This window comes from Ambystoma mexicanum, chromosome 5p (assembly GCF_040938575.1).
Source record: "Ambystoma mexicanum isolate Mex_15411 chromosome 5p, UKY_AmexF1_1, whole genome shotgun sequence".
NCBI classification, from domain to species: domain Eukaryota; kingdom Metazoa; phylum Chordata; class Amphibia; order Caudata; family Ambystomatidae; genus Ambystoma; species Ambystoma mexicanum.
This window is the reverse complement of record NC_090930.1, coordinates 951,576,208-951,603,247: the sequence shown is the minus strand read 5'-3', so window position 1 is coordinate 951,603,247 and position 27,040 is coordinate 951,576,208.

The window sequence follows — 27,040 nt, the reverse complement described above, 5'->3', positions numbered from 1 at the left end:
CCTGCCTGAAAAAACATCACGTGATATAGTTACCATCAAAGCATTATGTTTAACATGAACTGATCTGCTACGTTCTGTGTTGCCCCAAAAAATATAAAAATATATACCAGAGATGAAACTCACCCCTTGAGGAGTATAAGTATCTCCTAATGATCTTCTTAGAGTATCAATGGCACCATAGTTCATATGGTGAGTGAGAATTATTTCTGCGGAAAATATGAACTAGTTAGCCCAATATCTACGAGCCCGAGAATGAATAATCTTAGATGCCATGCTTGAGTTACCAATATAAATTAAACCCCCTGAAATTACCTGTAATATAAACGCTAGATCCCTGAAATGAATCCATGGGGTGTCCTGTTACTGACCACCCAAACACTTCTTCATTTTTCTGGGATATGAAGACCAGTGCATTTTTGAGTCTTTACCGGAATCGGGAGACGTGGCGGATACAGATGTGTCAAATGAGTTGGACATTTCCATGTTGAAATTGATGCACATTTTAATCTGAAAACAGGCACATTTCTGGAGCGGTACAACTTTGGGGTTTGTGTTCAGGAGAACAGTAAGTGTGGAACAAATATATTACAGCCCTGCAGCATTTGGCACTGTCGTCCAAGTTTGGTAGCTCTTTGGATGAGCACATCAGGGATCAGTTCATAATCCACAGTAGCAACAATAGGATCCGGGAAGAAATATGGCTGAAAGATGATCACAGTTTGGATGAAGGAGTTAGTGTAGCAAAATGTGTTGAGCATTCAATGGCATGTGTGGCCAAAATAATTAAAGCTGAGAGCAAGGACATTGTGGCAGAAGTATTGAAGGAGAGGTTGGAGGACAAAGGGAAGACAAATAAAGGATCATGCCAGAAAGGGGCGAGCGACTCAAAGGGCCAAGACCCAAAGGAGTGAGAAGGGAGGAGAGATTATGTTGTAGATGTGCTAGCAAGACTCTTTTCACCGGGTTCCTGATATGTCCAGGAGGAAAGTGAACTGTATCAAGAGCAAAAAAGGGGGACACTTTGCTAATTGTTCTAAGAATTTTCAAGTGGGGCTGGGTAAAAAGAAGCTGTTTTCTTTTCCTGGTGAAGGGTCTGAATCGTCTGAGGAAGATGGCAAAGAGAATGCTGACATGATTATGGTAAATGTTGAGGGGGGTCAGGGTGATGAGAGTGAGAGTCCGAAGCAGAGACAAATGGGAATGGAAAAAGAGTGCAAATGATGGTGGACGTGGGTGCCAAAATATCTCTGATATTGAGAAAGGTGTCTGAAGAGTTTGTGGGTGGACATGTTGAGTCTGTGATACCACCCGATATCAAACCAGGTGGCTATAACAGTGACACAATTGAGCTACTGGCTTTCTTTGTCACTGCTTTAGAGTTTAAAATTAGGCAGCAGAAGGAAAGGTATATGTTACAAAGAAGGGAGCAACGCTGCTGGGGTGATGAGAGCAAAAGAAACTCAACATGCGGCTAGACCCAAACAATAATAAGCAGAACTTGCATGATGGTCAGATGGTTCCGTTGAATGTAAGTGAAATGTATCGTAATGTTTGTGAACAGTGTGGGGAAAATAAGATGGATGAGGCATCAGATTATTCTGAAAGAGGGGAGTGGTCTGGTTGCGGCTACACTACGCCCTTTGCCATTGGTGCTGTGTGAAAGGAGTGAACGAGGAACTCAACCGATATGTGAGATGGGAGTTATTGAAAGAGCTAGTTGGGTTCAATGAATTGCATGACTGGTGGTGGCAAAAAAACATGGGACGGATTGCGTTCATGTGTGGATCTAAAAAAATTGAGCAAATGTGTGGTAGTTGAGAGGCACCCAGTATCAAATATGTTATAAATGCTATCTATGATTAGAAAAGGAAAGATTTTCACAAAATTGGACCTGGCATTTGCTTATGAGGTCGAACTAGGGCTGAAGTTGTGAAGATGTGCTGCTCTTGTATCACACAAAGGTATTTTCAATTTTGCAGGTTGCCTTTTGGCCTGGTGTAGGCATCTTCTGTATTTTAGAAGGTCATGTACAAATTGTTTGATGGCTGAGATGGGTCCATTGTTTTCAGGACGACATTTTGATTTGTGGGGAGTCAATTGAAGATCATGAGAGGACACTGGGAAAGGTATTGGTTATCTTGGAAGGAAGAGGGATGTCCTTGAGAGAGGAGAAATGTGTTTTTGGGAAGGAATTGGTGAAATATTTGGGACACAAAAAACCTGCGGCAGGGGTGAGAAGCAAGAAGGAGATGGTGGAAAGTATCAGTAAAATGGAATGCCCAGAAACTAAAGGAGAGCTGCAGTATTGTCTGGGAATTGCTGAGTTCTACCAGAAATGTGTAAATAACTTTGTGGAGAAGGTAAGCGAAATGAGGCTGTTAAGAAAGGGTGAGAAATTTGTATGGAACGGTAAAGTGGAGAGGAATTTCAGATGATAAAGAGAGTGATGGATATGGCAAGGGTGCTGGAGCAATTTGATACAAGAAGGAAATCAGTCTGTCCTTACATCTGTTCCATTTTCATCAATCTATACCGCATTTGTATTTGCGTTCAGAGGAAGGAGGACTCAACCTTGATTAGATAACTACAATGCAGGTTCTCCCGCCATTGGGCAAAGTAGGAAGAGCCAGACCCAGGATTACTCTCCCTGTAGTTTCCCATATGCCCATGGGGACAATAACAGAAGTTAGCGTGTCAAAATCAATGGATCATGATTCAAAGCACTGTTGAGAAGACACAGGATCTGTATGCCAGAAGTAGCCCCTGCAGAGAAATTCCAAATCGGTTAATAACAGAAGAGCATGAGCAAACAAGAGTGTTAGGTACACTGCCATGTCAGCAGAATCCCTTTTGCTAGCAGTGATCCCGAATGACATATATTGGAAGCCCCACCAAATTCAGCATTGCAGTGAGCAGCCTTAGAGAAGCTGCCATTGATCTGGGAGACAGTGGAGCTGAGCCTGGACCAGGATGGTAAACAGAGCTTATCTAGCTTGATAGAGAAAGACAGGCTCCACGGAGTCAGTGGAGAAGCAAAAACGTAGCCAGTGAATCCGAGTGATTTGCCCGCAGCTGAAATTACATCAGGCAAATCGTTCGCATGAGAAAGGTGTGAACTACCAAAGGTTTGCACCTTTCTCATGCGAACACACTTACATAAAACGGGGCTGCAAGGGTTTCCCCCGCAACCCCGCTCACTATACTGCAAAGTATAGTGAGCGGGGTGTTGCAGGGGATACCCCTGCAGCCCCCGTTTTTTTTCTTCATTTTTCTTTTTTTAATATATATATTTTTTTTGCGGGTGTGTTGCGGGGATGTCACCCGCAACACCCCGCTCACTATACCACACAGTACAGTGAGCGGGGTATTGCCCGCAGTCTTTTTTTTTATATACTTACCTATAATGCTACCACCAAAGGTTCGAACTTTTGGTGTTCGAACCTTTGGTGGTAGCATTTTTAGGACGTTTTGACCATGCAAACTTTTGCATGTGGTCAAAACGTCCTAAACCGACCAGCCTATGCATACTGGCATAGTTGGAGGAATTCAAAGTCCGGGGTAAACTGGGCAGTCAGGCCAACCTACTGGTGCTGAAAGGGCTGGAGAGTCGTGAAAAGACTGGAACTGCTGAACATTAAGGTGGGCACTTTATCTCTTGCAGGGGAGCTGGGAAATCTGCCCATTACACCTGACCTGGCAGTTTAACCCTGAATTCCTTGGGGTAGGAAGAAATGAGGCATGCGCTATCCTCCTGAATGGTCTACAAATAGAGAGCTGGGCTATTTGTACGCGAGACTGTTTGGGAATGCCAAGAAACAAGCTAGGTGCTATATCCTAGTGACTGTTATCGGGCAAAGAAATAAGCTGGGTGCTATAGCCTTGTATTTGTACCTAGGGCAAATAAGCGAGCGGGCGCTATGTCCCTCTGCCTAGGATTATGGCAGTGTCCAGCTGGACGCTATATCCTTGCGACGGTGATTGAGTCAAAGAAGCGAGCTGGCTGCAATATCCCCTCGCGTATTGATCCTCAGGCAGACAAGTACCCATATTAGAACGACTAGAGGGAGACCCTTGACACTTTAGAGTTTGAGTCCTGTGAACATAATTGTAAGCTCCGAGACTCTTTTTCTGTTGTAGGTAAAACACTAATCCCAAAAGGTATTAATCGCCATTTCTTTCTCGTTCACCAGAGCAGCATTTCAAAGCCCACTAGGCATTAATTCTTGGGGGCAGAGAGGCAACTTTAGTTTCCAGGGAGATTTGCAAACCCAGCAAGCTAAGGGCCTTATCACAAGGTGGGCTGTAGCCCTTAATTGCGGCAGTAGGGGTATTACCGTGGCATTTAAGGACTGGCCCTATCACGAGTTGGGCGCTAAATAGGCTGTTTTACCTCTAGCTTTTTTCTGGAGGTGAAAATCCATTTAGCGCCCTGTATTACCGATGGCTGTATTAGCGCACATTATCAGTGCTAAAGATTCCCCATTGAGTCCAATAGACCCAACAGGAATGGGGATTTACAGTTAACGCCCAACCCATGATCCGTCGGTAATACGGCCGGACCGGTGGACGCTAAAGTTATTAGTTGGGCGGTATTACAGCCGGGATACCGCCCAACTCGTGATGAGGTCCTAAGAACCTGTTAAACCATATTCACATAAATATCATCTGATTGTGAATATTGTCCTAAGCCATTTCGCATTTGTATTAAAACCTGCAGTTAATTAGAATTCACTTCGAACGCCATTTTGGAAAATATCATCCATCTTGATTCTAACTTCTGCTCAGTAATGATGAATCATGTTTTCAGCTGCCAGAGCAGAAACAACCTTTGAGCCTATGTCAACACTGGGGCTGGCAGAGCAGACTATTTGTCCTGTGCAAACAGACTTTGTGGTCAGAATGAACTCTCATTCAAAGTTTTATCTATGTCTACAAAACACATACTCCCTCCAACAGTGATATACAATGCATGTAAACTAATGCTGTGGACTTCTTAAGGAATCCTTTGTGCATTTCTTGAAACAGGACTTACTTTAAAAACTAAAGATCCTACAACAAAGTTTGTCAGTATGTTTAAGGAACCTTGGAGTCAAAGTGAACTTCAATTTAAAGTGTTGTCTCCATCAATAGCCTCAGCCATATTCAAACATAAGAACTGAATGGCAGACAAAATAGAACTATGTGCCTTAGCAATAAGCTATTGAATTTGTTTCTTGAAACTAGGATCAACCTAAGCTGGAGAACCAACAACACCATTGAATCTTCAAGGATGGGACAACATGTAAAAAGTACAAACCAATATTGTATATTTGTTATGTGAACTGGGCACAAACCCACATTTGTAACCTGTTAGTTTGGAGATGACCAGGCTGGGCTATGACCAGGACTATGTATAAATACTACATGTTTTGTGATGACCAGTACTCACTCCCCTCACAGTGTTTTCTGGTACACATTGCAAGGTGTTGGGAGCCAGATAGCTATCTGCTTTGATATTTGAATCTGTACAGAATAAAGTTATATTTATAACTTTTGACTTTGTGACTGGCGGATCCAATTTTTGGTGGTACTAAGCCTTGATATTCCTTGCTTGATCTTACAAGATGGCGCCCGAATAGGCACCCTCAAGATTGATGTCACCTCGTGGCTACCGGACTGGGATCAGAGCGTGAGAAAAGGGGCCCCTTTTTGTATGAGATGCAACACCTCGAGAGTACTGCACGATCTGATCCCTGAACGGTGAGCAAGTGGTTCGAGGGGACATCTTGACGAGGTTCCCTATATCGAGGCGGGTATTTTTGCTGGAATCGCCAGCCACGTCGATCCTTTGTAATCCGATCGGACCTCCTTAGTCCTTTGAATATGGTGAGTTGTACCCCGATTCCTAAGCATCTTTATATTTGGTTGCAGTTTTGCACTCGCCAGTTCAAACGATGCCAGGTAACACCAGTGATCTGACATGCCTGGGAAATTGTCTATCTGTTCCAGGGAGTTATTCCGCAGAAACAGACAATCTTTGATATTTGGCCAACCGGGGCCACAGGAGGGGTCACCGGCATGTCTATGTACTGTAAGAAAAGCATTTGGTAGTATAGTGTTCAACGATATTTGGCACATACAAACTAGACATGTTTCCGAATTTCAGTGGCCAGTAAATGGTAGTTTTGAGATTGCCCGAATAGAGTATTTAGAAACTATATTGTTAAAGGAAAAAAAAGCTAGACCTACAGCATTTGATGTGATTCAGAATTGGAAAAGAGAAGCTATGTAGCAACTTAAGACTAAAGAGAAGCATACACGTTGTCATATGTCTAAATTCAGAAAAGGCATTCTTGTATGATCAACAGAAAAAGTCAGTCTGTTAGAACCATGGATAGGGCTTTTTAACTTGGTGTACAGAAAATATATCCGTCTAAAGATGTTCATGTCTCAGATGAACTCATTGATAAACTCTTAAATGAACATAGGCCTGGTGCCACTGCACCACCTCCTTATGTACCTATTCCTGTTGTCTTACCTCTTTCCGCTGTCGCCTCCGGTAGCATTTCCCGTTCTTCCTGTTGCTCCTCAGCTGCCAGTTATTGCTCCTCTTCCTATTGTTGTTCCTCTGCCTGTACCTCCACCTTTTCTGATTGTTACTATTCTAGTAATTCTGTCTTTGTTACCAGCGGTAGTGTCTCCACTACCTGTTGTACAGGATCTGTCTACTCTCTCTTTCCCAAGCGGTTCTACTCCTCTTGTAGCTGATGAAGGGGAGATTGCTGAATCAAATGCAGTGACTCAAAGTACAGTTTTCTAAAGATAAGAAGAGAGAATTGTATGCATGGGCTAAGCAATGTATAGAGAATGGTGAAAAAAAATCTACTGTCTTAGCTACACTCCTTAATTTAGAAAGTGTTCCCAAACATAATGTCTTTTTTTGAGGGGATGGGAATACATTTGGCTGTAATGTGGAATAAATTGACGGACATAGATGTCCCACAAGGGATGAGGGATTTGAATGTTTTAGCCTACTCAAGGGATTCTGCAAAGAAAGTAAAAGAGCATGTCGAGAGGGATTTTGAGTTAAGAAGGGAGTTAGAATGGTTACAGAACGATGAAATAGATGGTGATAGTTTGGACACTTTGTATGCTCAGAAACGGTTCCTTCCTCCTTGTAAGTCAATGAGTGAAGGAACGTGAATTTGCACAAGGGATGCGCTTAGATGGATTTTGCATGTGTTGATATCTCCCATAAAAGTATATGCTACGTATAGTCAGTATACTCCAGAAATGCAGAGGAAAGTGTTACAGGTAATGGTAGAATACCTGAAGGATGAGTGTATAAAAAAAGATTTTTTGCCCCGCAGAATTGATGATTGTTTATAAGAGAGCCTTTTGCACCCAATACTGTTCCTACCACTTTGAAATACTCCAGAAATGCAGAGGAAAGTAAGTGTTACAGGTAATGGTAGAATACCTGAAGGATGAGTGTATAAAAAAAAAAGATTTTTTGCCCCGCAGAATTGATGATTGTTTATAAGAGAGCCTTTTGCACCCAATACTGTTCCTACCACTTTAGCGCTCGATCTGGCTTTATTTCCCAACAAATGCTCGGAGTTGCCTACTTCTCAGTTGCCTATGAGGGAGGGTCCTCTGACATTTGCTCTTAAAATTGAGATTCAGATAGTTAGAGGGACTAGCAGTGGGAGTACACAGTTTAGAGGCCAGTTTGCTCCACAGCGTAATGCACAGTTGGGTCCTGTACACATGAACCAATGTGCTTATTGCAGACAAGAGGGTCATTGGCGAGCACAATGCCCGATCCTTCAGCAGAGATCGAATAACACATTTGGTGTCATGGGTAGACGATCCAGAGAATGCCCTGCGGTAGGGGGTCCTGCTAGAAGCCAGTTTGCTCCAAATCCACAGTCTTTCTCGCAAGATAGCAAGCAACCTAGTATAGATAGTTGAAATATTTTTGATAATCCTTCAACTGCCTATATTTCTGAGGATCTTGTCTTTGATGATATATTGTTTCGTTAGGACAGCCCGAAACATGTTCTGGAACCTGTACCTATTCCCGTTGATCAGAAAGGGCCCTACGTAGAAATGATGGTGGGGAACAGGAAGCATCTATTTTTTAGATACAGGAGCACAAAAGTGTTCCATTGATCATTTACGGGTTCCAGATATTCCATTGTCAGGGCAGACTAACGTTTCTGTAGGGTTTTCTGGCAAGCCAGTGGTCAGTCTGGTTACTCAGCCGGTACCGATTTCACTGGGGCCATTCACGGATCACTGTCCATTTCTTCTAACGATGAATTGTGGTGAGAATTTGTTGGGGTTGAATCTGTTGAAGGAATTAAATGCAGTAATTCATTGTTCTTCGGATGGAATACGTTTGACGACTTCACCCCAGCAATCGTCTGCCTCAAAGTTTTTGACTAGATCTTTACCATCTGAATTTAGTAAAGTTCCGGCATGTTTATGGGTGGTTGATGACAATGATGTTGGCATTTTGCAAATTGAACCTGTTAAAATAGTTTTGAAGCCAGGAGTTAAGTTGCCATGTATTCAACAATATAAGATTTCAGTTGATGGTGAGCAAGCTCTGAAGAGCATAGTTTCTGATTTTGTCCTCATGGAGTAATTGTGGAAACTGCAGGAAGTTTGTGCAATAGCCCAATTTTACCAGTATATAAGAAAGGGGATAATGCGATTCCCTTCCGTTTTATCATTGATTTGCGTGCTATCAATAAGATTGTGGCTCCACAATTTCCAATTGTGTCTGCTGTAACCACGATATTAACAATGATCCCAGCTTCTGCTACTCATTTCAGTGTAGTGGATCTTAAGAATGCCTTTTTTAGTATTCCCGTACATGTGGATAGTAAATATTTGTTTGCGTTCACCTTAGGGGGATGCTCGTTTACATTTACTCGTGTGCCACAAGGGTAAATGGAGAGTCTGAGCATTTACAGTACAGTAGGGCTTTGAAAGAGCAGCTCGATACACATGAGTTGCCTCCCATTTGTACATTATTGCAGTATGTTGATGACATTCTTTTAGCTGCAGACTCAGAAGGTGCTTGCAAGGAGGGCACTGTGTTGCTGCTTATTCATCTAGCAGAGCATGGGCATAAAGCTTAATTGAAAAAGTTTCAATATTGTCGACAGGAGGTTGTCTATTTAGGCTATCTCCTGTCAAAGGAGGGAAGAAGATTGACACCTGAATGGATAAAAAGCATCTCCAGCATGTCTGTCCCAAAATCACAGAAAGGGGTTAGAGCTTGATATGAATGACTTCTTACTGTAGACAGTGGATCCCAACCTTTTCACTAGTGATAAAACCAATGTTGGCATTGACAAAGAGGGCATTTCTTTGCCACTACTGTGGAACTTGGAACACCAGAAAGCTTTTGATCTGCTGAAGACGGCACTGTGTTCAGCACTGGTTTTGGGCACACCAAATTATGAAAAGTCCTTTGAATTGTATGTGCTTGAACGTGATGGATGTGCTTTGGCTGTGTTAACGCAGGAACATGGGGGGAAGAATAGGCCATGCAGTAACTTTTCCTCCACCCTTGATCCTGTTGCATGCGCTTTGCCAAGATGTCTGAGAGCTGTCGCTGCTGCTGCTGCGTCTGTAAAACAGAGCAAGGGTATGGTCCTAGGACATACTTTAGCTGGCATGACACCTCACTCTGTAGATGTTCTATTAAGTAGAACGCAAAATGCAACACCTTATTTCCGCACGATCAACTAAATATGAACTGATCCTATTTGCACCGCATATTCAAATTGAAAGGTGTTGCGTATTAAATTTGGCTGAATTGATTCCTCTTCCGCAAGATATTGCTTGCAGTCACGAAATGTCACATGACTGCCTTTATACCACAAGGTAAGAAATTAAAGGCAGGATTGATTCAAATGATGCACCTTTGAATGATCCACAAGGGGAGCTGTTTTTTGATGGCTCCTGCTTCAAACTTCCGGATGGTACATCCACCGCTGCTTATGCCATCACTACACTAAGTACGATTGTAGAAACCAGGAGAATTTTGCATAACTCTGCGCAGGCCGCAGAGATTATTGCACTGATTTAGGCTTGTGAACTTTCAGAAAAGCTTAGAGTGAATATATTTACAGATAACCGGTACACCTTTGGGGTGGTTCATAACTTGGGTTGACCATGGGTAGAGCGAGGTTCCTTGACCTCGCAGGGGAAAAAATATTTTAACATGGTACCTTGATAGTTCGGCTACTCTCAGCACTTGCGCTTCCTACTCAACTAGCAATCATGAAGTGCACTGCACTGAAGAAAGTAACAGATGATATGGGGAAAGGAAACACTTTTTCTGACAGAATAGCCAAACAAACTGCTACTGATTTACATTCTAAGATGTATGTACTGGACCCTACAAAAGGGGTCACTAACACTTGTGTGATAGATGAAGGGATTGGTTGCATAAAAGAAATTCAGGATGACGCTACCCCAGACGAAATCAAACAGTTGGCGGAGGGTCCAGCAAGTCTAGATGATGAGGGTTTTTGGGTAGACACTGAACAATATAAATGAATGCTGCCCAATGCTTATGTTACCGCTATGGTGACAATGGCTCATGGTCCAACTTATATATGTGCCAAAAAAAAAAGATGTGTAAATTGTTAGAACCTGTCTGGGTTAATGTAAATATTCCAAAGACTGCTGATTGTTTTGTCCAAAATTGTATGGTATGCCTACAGAATAATATTGGTAAAGGTACAACGACACCAAGGGGTAGTTTAGGCCTCCCTTCTATGCCTATTTTTGGATACCAGAGCCCAAGTTACTAAAAGATATAGAGCATTTGCTCCTTTCTGAATACTGTGACCAGTTAACTCAAAACTTGTATTTGATTTATTAACAGGTGCGAGAAGCCCTCCCAGTAAAATACGAGGGGCTAGGTCATCGACTACGATCTGGTGACTGGGTGCTAACTAAAACATTTGAAAGAGCATCCTATCTCGCGCCGTGCTAGAGAGGACCATTCCAGGTCCTGTTGGCCACACAGACCGCTGTACGAGTATCTGGAAAGAGACACTGGATCCACATGACTCACGTCAAGAAGATACCTTTTCCTCTGCCACTTGACCAAGGAGAAGCGAAGGAGACTGTTTGTTCTGTTCCCTATGATAAGCCTGTTTTGAACAACACCAAGGGTGTTTCGGAGATTCTTCCTGAGCCCTGCTGCTTTATCGTCGAATTCTTCCTTGGATCTTTCTGCACCCTTGAGCAATCTTGCTTCTGTTTCACCACTTCCATCAGGAAGCAACAACACTCTGTTCGCAGATTCCGCCGTACCTGGAGTCTTGAGGTACGATCTGCGTCCACGGCACTAGACGTACAGCACAGCACGCCTGTGCCCACAGGAAACGACTGTTGAGCTAGTCCCTTGCCACTCTCGCTGAAACATAAGTAAGCGGCCGGGACCAGCAAAGTTATCTTCTATCAAAAAGAACCACGTGGTCAGGAGATCACCAACGAATGAACTTAAGGAGTCTGTCGCAGAACGTTTCCAAACGAACTTGGAGGAACAATGCCTTTTACTAACTTTATTCATACGGAGCAAGCTATTGGTCGTGTGGCTAACAAAGACATTGGACATCAAAAGTCATGGTCCTTGTGGACTTACTGTTTTCTTGTGATAATGTTAACTGGTCTAACAGTTGTGATAGCGCTTGGGTTTTGGTACATTGAAGGGGTGTGTCCACTTGAGACTTTCTTACCTACTGAAAGTGTTCACACTATGTCTTCACCTATCGTGCATCTGCCCAGTCTACCTCCTAGGGATTCCCAACACAGACACAGTTACCACAATAACACTCTCTTACTTATGAATGCAACTCATGCAATTCTTAATAGAACAAATTTCTGGATATGTTAGCATTTGCCACAGCACAGGGAAAAAGGGTTGGGCTGGTATATTCATCCTCTTATTTTGACTACTGCATGCTATGCCTCTCTAAGGGCACTATTCTTTGGTCGTTGGAATGATAGCATCTCTGGAAACTTCGATGGGACTAACTTGAATGAATTTGAAAGACGAGTCCTGATGCCTCTGGGATGATCCCTTTTCGCAAATAGGAGCAAACTCAATGTTGCTTCTATTAGGCCTTCCGATAGACTTTCTAGACCTTTCCAATTGTTAATTTCTTTCAAGATGGCTCCCATAAGCAACCGGGATGCCATGCCCCCTTCTTACACTATCAATCATAGCCCCAACTCCATTTCCTTCTGTATACAAAGGGATGGTTCTCAGCCAATGGGTACTTTTGAGGGTTGCACAAACATTGCAAATCTAACTAGTGAGGACAGACCTCTGCATGTAGGTGATCCCGTTTATTTTGTCTGTGGCAATGAAGCTTATCCTTGGTTACCTAGAGATTGGCAGGGTACTTGTTATTTGGGAATCTTGCTACCAGGGGTATTTGTAGCTAGCACCTCTGAGGTCTCTAGAGCTCGTCCAAGGCGGGACGAGAGTGGTGATACTCCTTCACAGGTCATGGGTGATGTAGCGAACTCCTTTGTGCCATTTTGGGGACAGATTATGAATTCCGAGGATATTAGGAGACTGGCAAGAGTACTGGAGAGAACCATCAACCGGACCACTGACATACTCTATAACATGACTCTAGAACAAAAAGCAATTAGATTAGTGGCTCTACAGAACAGGATGGTATTAGATGTCATCTTGGCTGAGCGTGGTGGAGTATGTAAATTGGTGGGATCTGCTTGGTGTGTTTTCGTACCTGACTCCTCCCCTATCATATTCAAGGCAATTCAAAATCTACATATCTTGAGTACTGAAGTACATGTCCCAGAGGGAAACTGGAATCTTAGTACTTGGTTCTGGGACTTATTACGATCATGGGGTTGGAAGATCTTTGCAGTCTTAATGGTGATTCTTGGTATTCTCCTGTTCTGTTGTTATTGTGTACAATGCCTCCCTGTCATATGTTCCATGATAGGAGAATGTTGTACACAAGCAGTAGGTACACTAGGACCTAGGATACAAATGCCTGAAAAAGCAACCACTGCCTTAGTAATACAGGAAATAACTATTAAAGAGTTAATGACAGTTGATATTTTTGAATCCAACAACTCAGAGTGTTCTGATTATGACACATGGTCATCGTACGGTCAGAATGTATGAGTTATGCTCTTGGCTTAGGCCAAAAGGAAGGTTTGTTAAACCATATTCGCATAAATATCGTCTGATTATGAATATTGTACTAAGCCATTTCGCATTTGTATTAAAACCTGCAGTTAATTATAATTGACTTCAAACGCCATTTTGGAAAATATCCTCCATCTTAATTCTAACTTCTGCTCTCTGTTCAGTAATGATTAACCATGTTTTCAGCTGCCAGAGCAGAAACGACCTTTGAGCCTATGTCAAAACTGGGGCTGGCAGAGCAGACTATTTGTCCTGTGCAAACAGACCTTGTAGTCAGAATGAACTCTCATTCAAAGTGTTATCTATGTCTACAAAACTCATCCTCCCTCAAACAGTGATATACAATGCATGTAAACTAATGCTGTATGCTTTTTAAGGAATCCTTTGTACATTTCTTGAAACAGGACTTACTTTAAAAACTAAAGATCCACACAGATGACTACAACAAAGTTTGTCAGTATGTTTAAGGAACCTTGGAGCCAAAGTGAACTTCAATTTAAAGTGTTGTCTGCATCAATAGCCTCAGCCATATTCAAACATAAGAACTGAATGGTAGACAAACTAGAACTATGTGCCTTAGTAATAAGCTATTGAATTTGTTTCTTGAAACTAGGATCAACCTAAGCTGGAGAACCAACAACACCATTGAATCTTAAATGATGGGACAACGTGTCAAAAGTACAAACCGATATTGTATATTTGTTATGTGAACTGGGCACAAACCCACATTTGTAACCTATTAGTTTGGAGATGACCAGGCTGGGCTATGTCCAGGACTGTGTATAAACACTGCATGTTTTGTGATGACCAGTACTCACTCCCCTCACAGTGTTTTCTGGTACACACTGCGAGTTGTTGGGAGCCAGATAGCTATATGCTTTGACATTTTAATCTGTACAGAATAAAGTTATATTTATAACTTTTGACTTTGTGACTGGCGGATCCAATTTTTGGTGGTACTAAGCCTCGAAATTCCTTGCTTGATCTTACAAACCCTGCCACAATATGGTTCACATATTTAGCAGTCAGTTCAAGATAGAAACCCTAAGTCCCTGCAGGCATTCATCCCAATCACATATTTATAAATGGTTTGTGTCATGTGTTTTGCTGGTCTGCCACAACACCATCTTGTCTGAACATACCAGTTTCATCATATTTTATTCCTGCATTCACGTATACTCTTCTATTCCCATTATTGCAAAAGCCAGCACCCCTTTGCTAAAATCTTTATTAGTGCAGTCCAATGACATCTGGTTCTTGTCCCTTCCTACACACTTCTGGGTAGAAATCTCCTCAGTCCTTTTATGAACATCAGTCATTGCCCTCGATAATGCCACACTTTTTCCTTCTCCAAGTTATATTCTCCAAGATACTGCCAATCTTCAAGCTGCAACAGCCTGAGCATGAGCAGACCCCATGTAACCCCCCGCAAAGATGACAACCTTACAAACTTATTTGTGTAGATAATGAACCACTGCCTACCCCACAACCTCTATTCTATCTGGTTACCACCTTTTTCATTAGCAAATTGCCTTAGAGCCAAATCTGTTTCACTTCTGATGCCGTGCTCAAACCTTCACCTTCAATGGAATAGAGGGAGAAAAAAGGATCAATAACAACAAAGTTTCATCAGAGATTTACTCCAGTGCATTGAGAGAATGCCTAACCCTTATAATGGCCTGACTTCCACCTGGCTAGGACCCTTATCTTCCTCTGTTCCAATCCTGCATAGGTACCTTTCATTGATAACCAGATTTTGCATGAGTGAGTGTAAAATCCACTCTGACAAACACTGCTTTGTTACACACTTTAACTACACAGGATGTACCGGGAAGGTCTTACGGTGTAAACCGTTCAAATGGTGCAAGACCCGCCATGTTCTGTGTGCAGCTATTCCCCGCCAACTCTTCCATGCCCTAACCGGACATAAACTCCTCACTTGAAACTTTCTTAAAACTACCCAAACTTCCTTCCCTTTTTGATCTATCTAAGCTAAGCTCAGGTAAATCATTGAATCCATTTTCTCTTCAATGAGGTTCACCCAATGCAACCTCATCCCTTAAAACGTGAACACATGTCACACTTTGAAGGCCACAAAGAACACTGTCAGAAACCATAACAAGAATTAACTCCCCTTGCTGAGAAACACATTTTTAACTTACGTACAAGGGAAGTAACTTCAAAAAGGCACAGGAATTAACTTCTTGAGCTTAACCTTCCCTTTCTGAACCCCAGCTCTCCCATAATTGACCTCACTCCCGTAAATGGAACTAAACCACAGATTCTTTTTTATTAAAAATGAGACAAGGGGCTCATTACAAGTTGGTCTGTACAGGATTAGCATGCCAGTATTAACGTATATTGGGACGTTTCTGCACTGGCCAACTACAAAGGTGGCAGAATGACTTCCAGCTGGAGGTCATTTCGCCACCTTACTGGCAAAAATCGCCAGTATTACATGCGCGGGTAATACCAGCGCCTGTAATACCAGCAAATCCCCCATGGAGACCTATGAATGGAGATTTACACCGTCACCCGGCAGTCGTAATCCGGTGGACATTCTACTGGATTTAGTAACAGTCATTTCGTTTGCTTATATCCTGGCGGATTTACTGCCAGGATACCGGCAAATCCGTAATGAGCCCCTTCTGCAATGCTCTTACGCTGGTCCAGTAAATTAGCTCTGAGAATAATGTTAAAGTCTAGGCAGTACAACACAAAGATCCCTAGGAGGTGCTCATATCAAGCGACTGCTAATTAACAACCTGCACCATTGCCATATTGTCCGCATTTAAATTGACATGAATAGGCACCAATTCCTTACTCCGAAATGCTAAAGTCACCACCAGCTGGAAAAACTGCAGGACTGTGATGGTTACATCCTTTATAGCCTAAGATACTACTGATTGACCCACCGCTTGCCCAGCCAGAACATGCAAACAATCCCTGCATCTCCCTGCAGCTTCATTGGAGAATATCTGTACCAGCCATCCCTCCCTCCAGGCTATTCTGAATCCACATGGACACTTCCAAAACCTGTCACGCCCTCAAAGCCTCTTTCAGCGACCCTGACAACATGTCCGTATCATGCCCCTGCTGTGATGCCAAGTTCCCCTTGTATGCTTCTTGCAGTTCTGTTACAGAAAGTCCTGCTAAGCACACACATTTTACAAGTGAAGCGCAAATGCCCCAGCAACTTCTGAACTTTCTTAGTTCTATCTGCCCCCTAGAGAGGGCCTCAATCAACAACTTCTAGATCATATATACCTTACTGTCATGAAAGGAGGTTCATGGAAGATGTGGTCCCGGTGGAAACTCTGCTAGTCTTGTTTCTATCTCTCTGCAACTATGTATCTCTTCCCCTTTAAAAGCAGGGAAGCCACGCCCCCTCAATGCGTTGCAACTGTGTTGCGGTTTCCTCGCTCTCTGGTTCTCTCGTAGTTCCAGCCTTCCTTCGTTTCTTCCTGAAAGCCCTTCGTAGCGTTTCTTCCTGAGCTCATTTCTTCCTGCCTATCTGTCTACTGTTGTTACCTTTTTCTGCACGCAGTAATTCGAGGTTTTCTGTCATTGTTTACTTTCACTTTCTGTCACGGCGCTCGTCGCTTTTCTTACTCCGCCTCTTTCAGGTATCCTGACCACTTTGCTCCCGTCTCGGTGCCTTCATTCTTGGGGTAAGAAGTTTTCCACTTGCAGAGGTTTCTTTTTTACACGTTAGTACGGTGACCTTATGCGCTTGTACCATTCTCTCCTTCTTATACCAACTTAACCTCCTTCTATCTTTTCCCCTGATATTTTCCTCGGTTTCCTTTCTCCTTCTATTTTTTCACCGAAGTTTCATCTTCCTGTCTCTGGTCCTCTTCCGCCCTCCATTTTTTTCTTCAGAACTACATTTCCCAGTTCGCATCTTGCCTTCAGAGTTTTGTCTCTTCTTCGTCCGCTGGATCTCCATCATACCAGCCTTCAGGATCAGATTTAAAGAAAGAACAGTTACTTTTCAACTTACCTGATTTATTCAAGTCATTCTACTGGATCGGACAAGCCATCACCTCCACACCTTCTTGCCATTCCATCTATAGGGGTTTTTTGTGCCACAGGCTTTTTCCCCTCCGTGGTCTGCACAGGGGGATTGTCATTTCTGTCTTTTGACTGTTACTCAGCATGACAATTGTGGCGAACTCCCGGAACAGACCTTACCTCTTTACAAAAAAAGGAACGCCTGATCTCTCGGCAACGACTCTTTCCGGATCCGACCTCTCCTCCGGCGAATCGGATCTCGAAGCACAGGTGAGCCCCACTTTTGATGACAGTTTGCAACGCCTAAAGATGGCTACGGCAGAACAGGTCCAGGAGTTGCTGAACGCAGTTCAGACCCTGTCTATGGAAGTACAGGGGGTTAAGGCTGAAAATGCAACTCTTCGCCAAATAGTCGCTGCCAGAGACGCCCACCAGACTGATCTTCCACCCTTGTCTTTACCAGTTGGGAAGTTTGATGGAGCACCCAAGAGAGTTAAGGAGTTCCTGGATGCCTTTATGGTATATTTCACATTTAGACCGGCTACCTACGCTTCGGATCGCACCAGAGTGGGTTTTCTCATCTCTAACATGATTGGAAATGCCCTGGCATGGGCCACTCCATTGGTGACATCCAATAATCCGATTCTACAAGACTACAACGCCTTCACTATGCTTTTTCGACAGACTTTTGAGAGACAAGAGATCGGAATCGCAGCCGGCGAAGCCTTGTTTGATATCAAACCGGGTACAATGGATATTTTGTCATATAGCTCAAGTTTCAAACGACTGGCTGCAGAAGTAGATTGGCCTGAACCGGTCCAATATACAGCATTCAGAAGGGGCTTACATGAGGATCTGAAAGACGAGTTGGCGCGAGTACCGAGACCTACTACCTTGGCTGATCTTTTTACGTTCGTACTTCAAATCGAATACAGGATATCGGAGCGTAGATCTGAGAAAAAGAAGAGTCGAAACCCAATGTTACCTGTATCCGGATCTCCTTCATCCCTACCACTATCTTCAAACCGTACTGGGGACGAACCGATGCAAATCGGCACGGCCAGGGGACCTTTGTCATCTACAGAACGAAGCCGACGCTGGGACAAGGGTTTATGTCTTTACTGCGCCTCTGATTCTCACCTGTTGAGGGATTGTCCCCACGGCGTCAGGGAAACGACGGACCCCGGTCTTAGAAGGAGCCGCTTACCGGGGTTCAGTCAAAGGCTCACCTTGTGCACAAACATCAGGAGAGGATTCTCGCCTCATGGTTCTTCAAACAACCATATCCAAGAAGAACCAACAAAAAAAAAATGTCTTAGCCCTTATTGACAGTGGAGCTGCAGGAAACTTCCTTGATATCCATTGGGCCAAACAAGAAGGCATCCATCTTGTTGATAAACCGGAAGAACAGAAGGTAGAAGGTGTGGATGGCCATCCGTTAAGTTCTGGACCTATTGTTCAGGCTGCAGTGGACCTTCAGCTTTGTATCTCCCATCATCATGAAACCCTCACTTTTGATGTTATAAGAGCAGCTCACTTCCCAATCATTCTGGGAATTCCGTGGCTTCGCAGACACAACCCGACGATCAACTGGTCTCTTAACACCCTGAAATTTGAATCCGAGTACTGTGATCAACGATGCAGAGTTTCCCGAAGCGAGGTTTCCAACAAGATGAAAGAAGCTGTGGTGACTTTTCCGTCCTTCTCATCAGATTCGCTCCCAGTCCATAATATTCATTCTATCTTCCAAGAGTTTGTCGACGTATTCGAAGACAAGTTACCTAAGGCTTTGCCTCCACACAGACCCGAGGACTGTGCTATTGACATTCTGCCTGGCTCTTTGGTCCCATTTGGACGCATGTTTTCTTTAACCATTCCTGAAAAACAAGCACTAAGAGAGTATTTAGATCAAAACCTTCAAAACGGTCTCATCCGACCATCTAAGTCTCCAGCTGGGGCGTCTCTATTTTTTATTTCCAAGAAAGATTCGAAAGAATTACGTCCTTGTATTGACTATAGGGGCCTGAATAAGATCACAGTGAAGGATCGCTACCCAATGCCTCTCATAAGGGATATACTGGAGGCCGTAGAAGGATCACGCTTGTTCAGCAAACTTGACCTCAGAGGTGCCTACCACCTTCTCAGGATTAAAGAAGGGGATGAATGGAAGACGGCGTTCCGTACTCCCTTTGGACTGTACGAATACCGGGTGATGCCCTTCGGCCTAGCCAACGCCCCGGCAGCCTTTCAGAGGTTTATGGACCACCTTTTTGCTGACCTTCTGTTTGTCTCAGTTATTATATATTTAGATGACATCCTGGTTTTTTCGCGACACCCTCACCAACACCAGGCTCATCTCACGGAGGTCATGCAGCGACTAAGACGTCATCAGCTGTTTGCAAAACCGGAGAAATGTCTCATTGCAGTATCTTCAGTACCCTATCTAGGTTTTATACTATCCGAACAAGGAGTTGAGATGGATCCCAAGAAGGTTTCCGCAATTCTTGCCTGGCCCTCCCCTTGCAATGTGAAAGAGGTACAAGCCTTCTTAGGTCTTTCCAATTTTTACAGGAGATTTATCGCCAACTTCTCAGAGCGGGTACTACCTATCACAGCCTTATTAAAGAAAGATGTTCGGTTCGAATGGAATTCTTTAGCAGAACAGGCATTCTGCGGGCTTAAGCAAGCCTTTTGTTCTGCACCTATCCTGAAACAACCCGATCAGAGTCGACCTTTTATTGTTGAGACTGATGCCTCTGCTGGAGCCCTAGGAGCCGTGATTAAGCAAGAACATAATGGAGTGGAACATCCGATCGCATATCTCTCTCGCACTCTATGTCCCAGCGAGATCAATTACTCCGTAATTGAAAAGGAATTGTTGGCCATTAAACAAGCCTGCTCTGAATGGAGACATCTTCTCCAAGGATCAAGACATCCGTTCGAGATACGCACCGATCACAGTAATCTCAAGGTGCTTCAATATATGGAGTGCAGGAATTCCCGCCAAGCCCGATGTGCATACTTCTTTGCTCAATATGATTTTTACATAACATACCTTCCAGGAAGTAAGAATATCCTAGCTGACAGTTTATCTCGCAGTCCCAACTCCTTCAATAATCCACCTTTTGAAGGCGAGGTGTTGTTTCCTAAAGTCCGTTTTATACAGGTCATTTCGAAATTCTTGATAGACGTCAAGAAAGCCTCTCCACAAGCCCTACTTCCGCTTCCCAGAAGTCTATCAAGCCGATTAACTACCAAAGAAAATCTATGGTTTTACCAGGGGAGACTTTTCATTCCGGACACCAGGTTACGAGCACGAATCCTTCATTGGGGTCACGATTCTAAGATAGCGGGACACAGGGGTGTCACCGCCACATCCGAACTCATAAGTCGGATGTTCTGGTGGCCGAAAATGCTTACTGACATCAAACTTTATGTACATTCCTGTCCTATCTGCGCCAGAAGTAAGGGATCCACATCTAAACCGGTGGGGTTGTTACATCAACCAAGACTACCTTTGACTCCATGGTCTCATGTCTCTACTGATTTTGTGGTGGATCTTCCCAGATCAAAGGGATTCACAGCGATCATGGTCACAATCAACAGTTTCAGCAAGATGTGCCATTTTTCGCCCTTAAAGGGGATTCCCTCTGCTCCCGAAATGGCACAAGTGTTTTTGAGAGACGTGGTACGTCTCCATGGTCTCCCAGAAACGATCCTGTCAGACAGAGGTTCACAATTTACCTCAACATTTTGGAAGATTTTATGTGCTCTTTTGGGAGTAGAAAGAGCTCTTACTTCCGGATACCATCCTCAGTCCAACGGCCAAACGGAGCGACTCAACGCAACCATGGAACAATATCTGCATTGCTTCGCCAATGAACAACAGGACAATTGGGCATCTCTCCTCCCCATGGCAGAATTTTCGTACAATAACACTGTTCATTCTGCTATCAAGATGTCCCCTTTTTTCTGTGTCTTTGGTCGTCATCCTCGTTCTTTCCCTTTGAGTAACATCCCCAGTTCTTCTATACCTTCGGTGGACTCTCTTCTTGATGATATTGCTAGGATACAAAAGAATTCCATCACTAATTTACAGGAAAGTCGTCTCCGATATAAGCTCCAAGCAGATGCTCACCGCACTCAGACTCCAGGATGGCAAGTGGGAGATAAGGTATGGCTATCAACAAGATACTTACCTAGATGGACTCATCCCTCCAAGTTGAGCCCCAAGTTTTTGGGTCCCTTCCCCATCACGGCCCGCATCAATCCGGTGGCTTTTCGACTGAGACTGCCTTCTCAGCTAGGCAGAGTTCACCCAGTCTTTCATTCCTCCTTGTTAAAGACCTATCTCCCGGATCTCCACCATCGGAAGAAGGTCTTTAAGTTGCAAAATAAGAAACCGGAGCCAGAAGTCTATGAGGTGGAACGTATTCTGGACTCTCGTTACCATAGAGGTAGACTACAGTACTTGGTTCATTGGAAAGGATACTCTCACGCGGAAGACTCTTGGGAACCTGTAACCAACATCTCCGCCCCCAGATGCCTACGACAGTTCTATGCCCTTCACCCAGGTAAACCCGGGCCCGTCGCCCCAAGAAGGGGACATACTGTCATGAAAGGAGGTTCATGGAAGATGTGGTCCCGGTGGAAACTCCGCTAGTCCTGTTTCTATCTCTCTGCAACTATATATCTCTTCCCCTTTAATAGCAGGGAAGCCACCCTCAATGCGTTGCAACTGTGTTGCGGTTTCCTCGCTCTCTGGTTCTCTCGTAGTTCCAGCCTTCCTTCGTTTCTTCCTGAAAGCCCTCCGTAGCGTTTCTTCCTGAGCTCATTTCTTCCTGCCTATCTGTCTACTGTTGTTACCTTTTTCTGCACGCAGTAATTCGAGGTTTTCTGTCATTGTTTACTTTCACTTTCTGTCACGGCGCTCGCCGCTTTTCTTACTCCGCCTCTTTCAGGTATCCTGACCACTTTGCTCCCGTCTCGGTGCCTTCATTCTTGGGGTAAGAAGTTTTCCACTTGCAGGGGTTTCTTTTTTACACGCTAGTACGGTGACCTTATGCGCTTGTACCATTCTCTCCTTCTTATACCAACTTAACCTCCTTCTGTCTTTTCCCCTGATATTTTCCTTGGTTTCCTTTCTCCTTCTATTTTTTCACCGAAGTTTCATCTTCCTGTCTCTGGTCCTCTTCCGCCCTCCATTTTTTTCTTCAGAACTACATTTCCCAGTTCGCATCTTGCCTTCAGAGTTTTGTCTCTGCTTCGTCCGCTGGATCTCCATCATACCAGCCTTCAGGATCAGATTTAAAGAAAGAACAGTTACTTTTCAACTTACCTGATTTATTCAAGTCATTCTACTGGATCGGACAAGCCATCACCTCCACACCTTCTTGCCATTCCATCTATAGGGGTTTTTTGTGCCACAGGCTTTTTCCCCTCCGTGGTCTGCACAGGGGGATTGTCATTTCTGTCTGTGACTGTTACTCAGCACGACAATTGTGGCGAACTCCCGGAACAGACCTTACCTCTTCACAAAAAAAGGAACGCCTGATCTCTCGGCAACGACTCTTTCCGGATCTGACCTCTCCTCCGGCGAATCGGATCTCGAAGCACAGGTGAGCCCCACTTTTGATGACACTTACCCTCGGCTGTCGGAACACATTTTGTTCTAATTAATTTCAAAATCTGTGGTGGTGCGGCTTGTGAGTCCAAATAAAGTAACTGCACTCTAAAAAACCTCCCACTTTAGAGAATCCCATGTGTAACTATTTTTCACCTGTAGATATACATGTTGTAAAGAATGGAAAGCAATAGCAGTGTTGTGTAGGGCTGAGGTTCCACGTAGCGTAGAAGTTGTGTAGCTGTTGCTGCCATTTTGAAGCACCCTATGCTGCTGCTGTGGCATCTAAGCCTAGAGCAGAGAACTGAGATGTGTTGATGATGGTGGACAAGCAGCTGCAGTGCCTCATGAAGCTACCTGCAATCTACACAGGAGAACGAGGAGGACACGGGTTCCACTATGCTAGAGGGGGAGGGTGCACCCTGTAGCACCCAGGTGGCCTGTGCATATGAAGGCAAATGGGCCAGGGAAATAGGTGGTCAACCTTCTGGGGCGTTTTTCTATCTGAAAAGCCATCCAAAGGTGGAATTACTTTATGGAACAGAGCGAACCCAAGGATGTCAATGGCATGCCATAACGAAGTGCAGTAGGAAATTGTGCTCTGATGCTGAGAAAAATACACTCATTCGTGCAATGGCGTCGTCCGCATGCTGAGTACAGTTTACTGCCCAATTTTTGTGAGATGCCTGGTTTATTAATCCAGGGCATACAGCAGACAAGATAGGCATTTTACTCACCTGAAGGGACATACGTTTGGGATCAGCATTGCTCAGCGTTCAACCGCTATCTAGAGCCCTGTTAACATTAATTAATTGGAACCTCGGTTTACATTTCACAAGATGCCTCCACTTACATCTTTTTCAGATTTAGGCAGTGTAACTAGTAAAAGCGGATCAATTTCTGCATTGGCCCTCCGCAGGTCTGACAGATGCTGCAATTGATCAGACCTTGCAGCTGCAAGCGCTGCTAAGTGATATGAAAACTCGGAATCAACATATGCAGGAAACTGACAGAGCTTTACAAGGAAATCCTATAGCTCAATGGTTGCATCATAAACAATCAGACTGCATTGTTGATCGTGAAAGGCGCATAGGCTGGGCAACTTCAGTACATTAGCTACTGATCGAGATGTAGCGATAAAAGAGATTCAGCACTTTAATCCGGAAGTCAAGGACCAGGAAAATCACTCAAATAGAAAGAAGATTTTGATAGTTGCTGTACTGGAAAATATGGGAGGGTCAGATTCGGACCTATTCGTATATACGCTACTCCAAACTGAGCTACAGCCTCCTAAAGCAAATGACTACATTATTGAGCATATACACTATTCCCAATCCCGAAACCAGCCGAAGGCAAGAGCCATAGATCATAACATTGTGATTTCTGAATTTCCTACACCAACTAACACTCATGAAAGCCTTTTGCCTCCGCAGAGAAGTCAAAATAGATGGAGCCTTCAGCCACTTCTTTGATGACTTCTTTGCTGCAGTATCATAGTGATGCCAGGAATTCAATTCACCATTTGAAATATTATAAGGCGATCAGAGATTCTATCTCTGATTTCCAGTCGTATCTACTTCTATTATCAAAATGAAGGCACACGAGGGCGCTCGAGAGCCCGTGCATGATGGCGGCAGGGTTACAGAGCTCCGATGCAGATGAGCTTTTCCATCTCTGAATATCCCAGCTAACCAGCACTATAGCAACAAATAATGTCAAAATCTGGTAGCGAAAGGTGAAGGGAGCTGACAGCTCGCAAGATGGCTCGTTGGCCGGTTTTGTCGGTGTGTTATTGGTCGTGGAGATCCTTGGACCCTGCGAAAGTGGGAAAGGGGCCTGCTGGCCTGCTGCAACACCCAGAGATGGCGGCACAGTCTGGCCTGTGAACTTGAGAGGATGACCGGAGGCTGATAGTAAGCCTGGAGTGGAGCAGAGACACAGTGGAGCGCTGCTGCAAGACGCGGCCGGCCGGGCCGCACCATGTAATATCCGTGGACGGCTAGACGGGTTGGCTGGTCAGCGCTACTGCTCTCCTGGCAAACATGATCACGAGCGCAGCAGGCAGGTCACCTCCGGAATGCTCACTGAGAAGCTACTGAGGTCCTGATGATTAGCGGCCTAGAGGACCACTCTGCGGAGAGCCGCTATGCCGGGGCATCAGTGGGGGCACCTCCCCCTGGTATGACCCGCAGTGCTGCTGCTGTCCACCACCAATGAGACGTGAAGGTAGGCCACCAAGGGGTGCTGCGTATCTTTTGTGAGCCGGGACATGGCAGACTGTGGAGGGCCTGCGGTGTGGCACAGATCAGTGGAGAGAGAGGGCCTGTACCCAATGCCCTCAAGGCTTCACATCTCAAGCTCCACACTTAATGATAGACTGTACTGGCGACATTTCCTCCCACGGTCTTCAAATGCTATGAAGCCCACTTATGTGTACCTCCGGGACTACAGGCAACCATTTGATCAGCGCCTCCTGCCTCGGAGATAATGCATGGCAACCATGACACCCTGTATGGCCCGGAGAGGAGCCACTGACGCAGCTGATACTGAAGACTGCTAGACAAGGAACCGCCATGCCGGAACACTAGTGGGGTCACCTCTTCCTCCCGACAAAGGGCTCCTGTGCCAAGACATTGTGAGTTGGATGTCAACCGCCAGTCCTGGCATAGAGGTGAGCCATTGTGGGGCACTGCGCATCTACTGTGGGTTAGGGTGCAGCCAACCATGAAGGGCCTGGGACACCTCCACCTACACTGTGCCTCCAGCTTTGGCGGGGCAAAGAGCACCTGGGGACTTTAAACATGGATCTGTGTACAATGCCCTCAAGGCGATGAACAGCAGACTGCGCACCTACTACTAGGAGACACCGCCAATGCCCCCTCCTGTGGACTGTGTTCACCGCTGGCCACCTCTGGGACCTCTGCCAAATACTCGCCCACCACCGGCTACCTCTGAGACCGAACCAGGTTGGGCCACCCCACAAGCGTTTGCTCACCTGATCTCGACAAGGACCAACGATGTTGAAGTGTCATCCCCAATGAGCGCCCTGATATAGAGTACCCTGTCCACTGGGTGCATTGACTAACACAACTACATTGGCTCTGACTGTCTTAGACCAATACACACCTAGTATGATACGGGTGTCTCTGACCCCTCCTCTGACGACACCATGGGTACTGGCTTACTGAGCGCGCTGCTATGCCGCTCTGCCCGGAGACTGCTCACGATGGAGGCCCAAATACAGAACCAACTACAGGCGATCCTCCTGGGGATGAAGACCATTGGGCAGAGAATGCAGGAAACAAATAATACTGTGCAAGACATTACACGTGACCTACAAGATGTCCACACTTGACTCACAGCATAGGCTGACCAGACAACTGACAATAAGCAACACATCAGCTCACTTGAGAACAATGTCAAAACGGCCATAACGGATATTGATGGTCTAATTAAAGAGATACAACGCCTGGGAGCAAAAATGGAGGACCAAGAAAATAGGTCCTGGATGTATAATCTTCGTCTGATGGGTCTTCAGGAACACACCAACGGGCCGGACCTGGAAGCCTATATCTATCAGTTTTTTTCACATCAAATTGCAGATCCAAGACCCACGAAACCTCATCATAGAACGTGTACACAGGGCCCCTGTCCCTAAACCTGCACCCATGAAATGCCCACGGGTCAACACAATGTGTCTCCTTCATTTTCAACACAAACTATACATATTGAAGTCATAGGGATGGGGCTTGTATCCGATTATTCAATGACTTCTTCATCGAGGTTTGGAGGCACAGGAAACAGTTTAATCCAATCTTTGAAACTCTGAAAGGTAGCGACCATACATACTACCTAAAGTTCCCGGTCGTCTGGTGCATTCAGCTAGACAAACAATGGCACTCCTTTGATGACCCTGAGGTGGCCTGGTGCTTCTTACGACAACATGAACTGAAATGGTCTCTACTGACTTCCCTACTGCAGGCAATCCCCTATCTGAGCGTGCGCCACCTCCACCCCGACCACAGCGCCGGAACCGACCACAAGGACGCTGGAAAAAGGTGGGTAGACGCCCGACAGACCAGGGACGTTGGCAGGAGCCACCAGTGAAATGAGCTCTACGAGACTCTGGATTCCAACCCGGTCTCGCGGCCTAACACATGCTCTCAAGGCATCCCACATAAAGACACTCTATTAGGAAAACG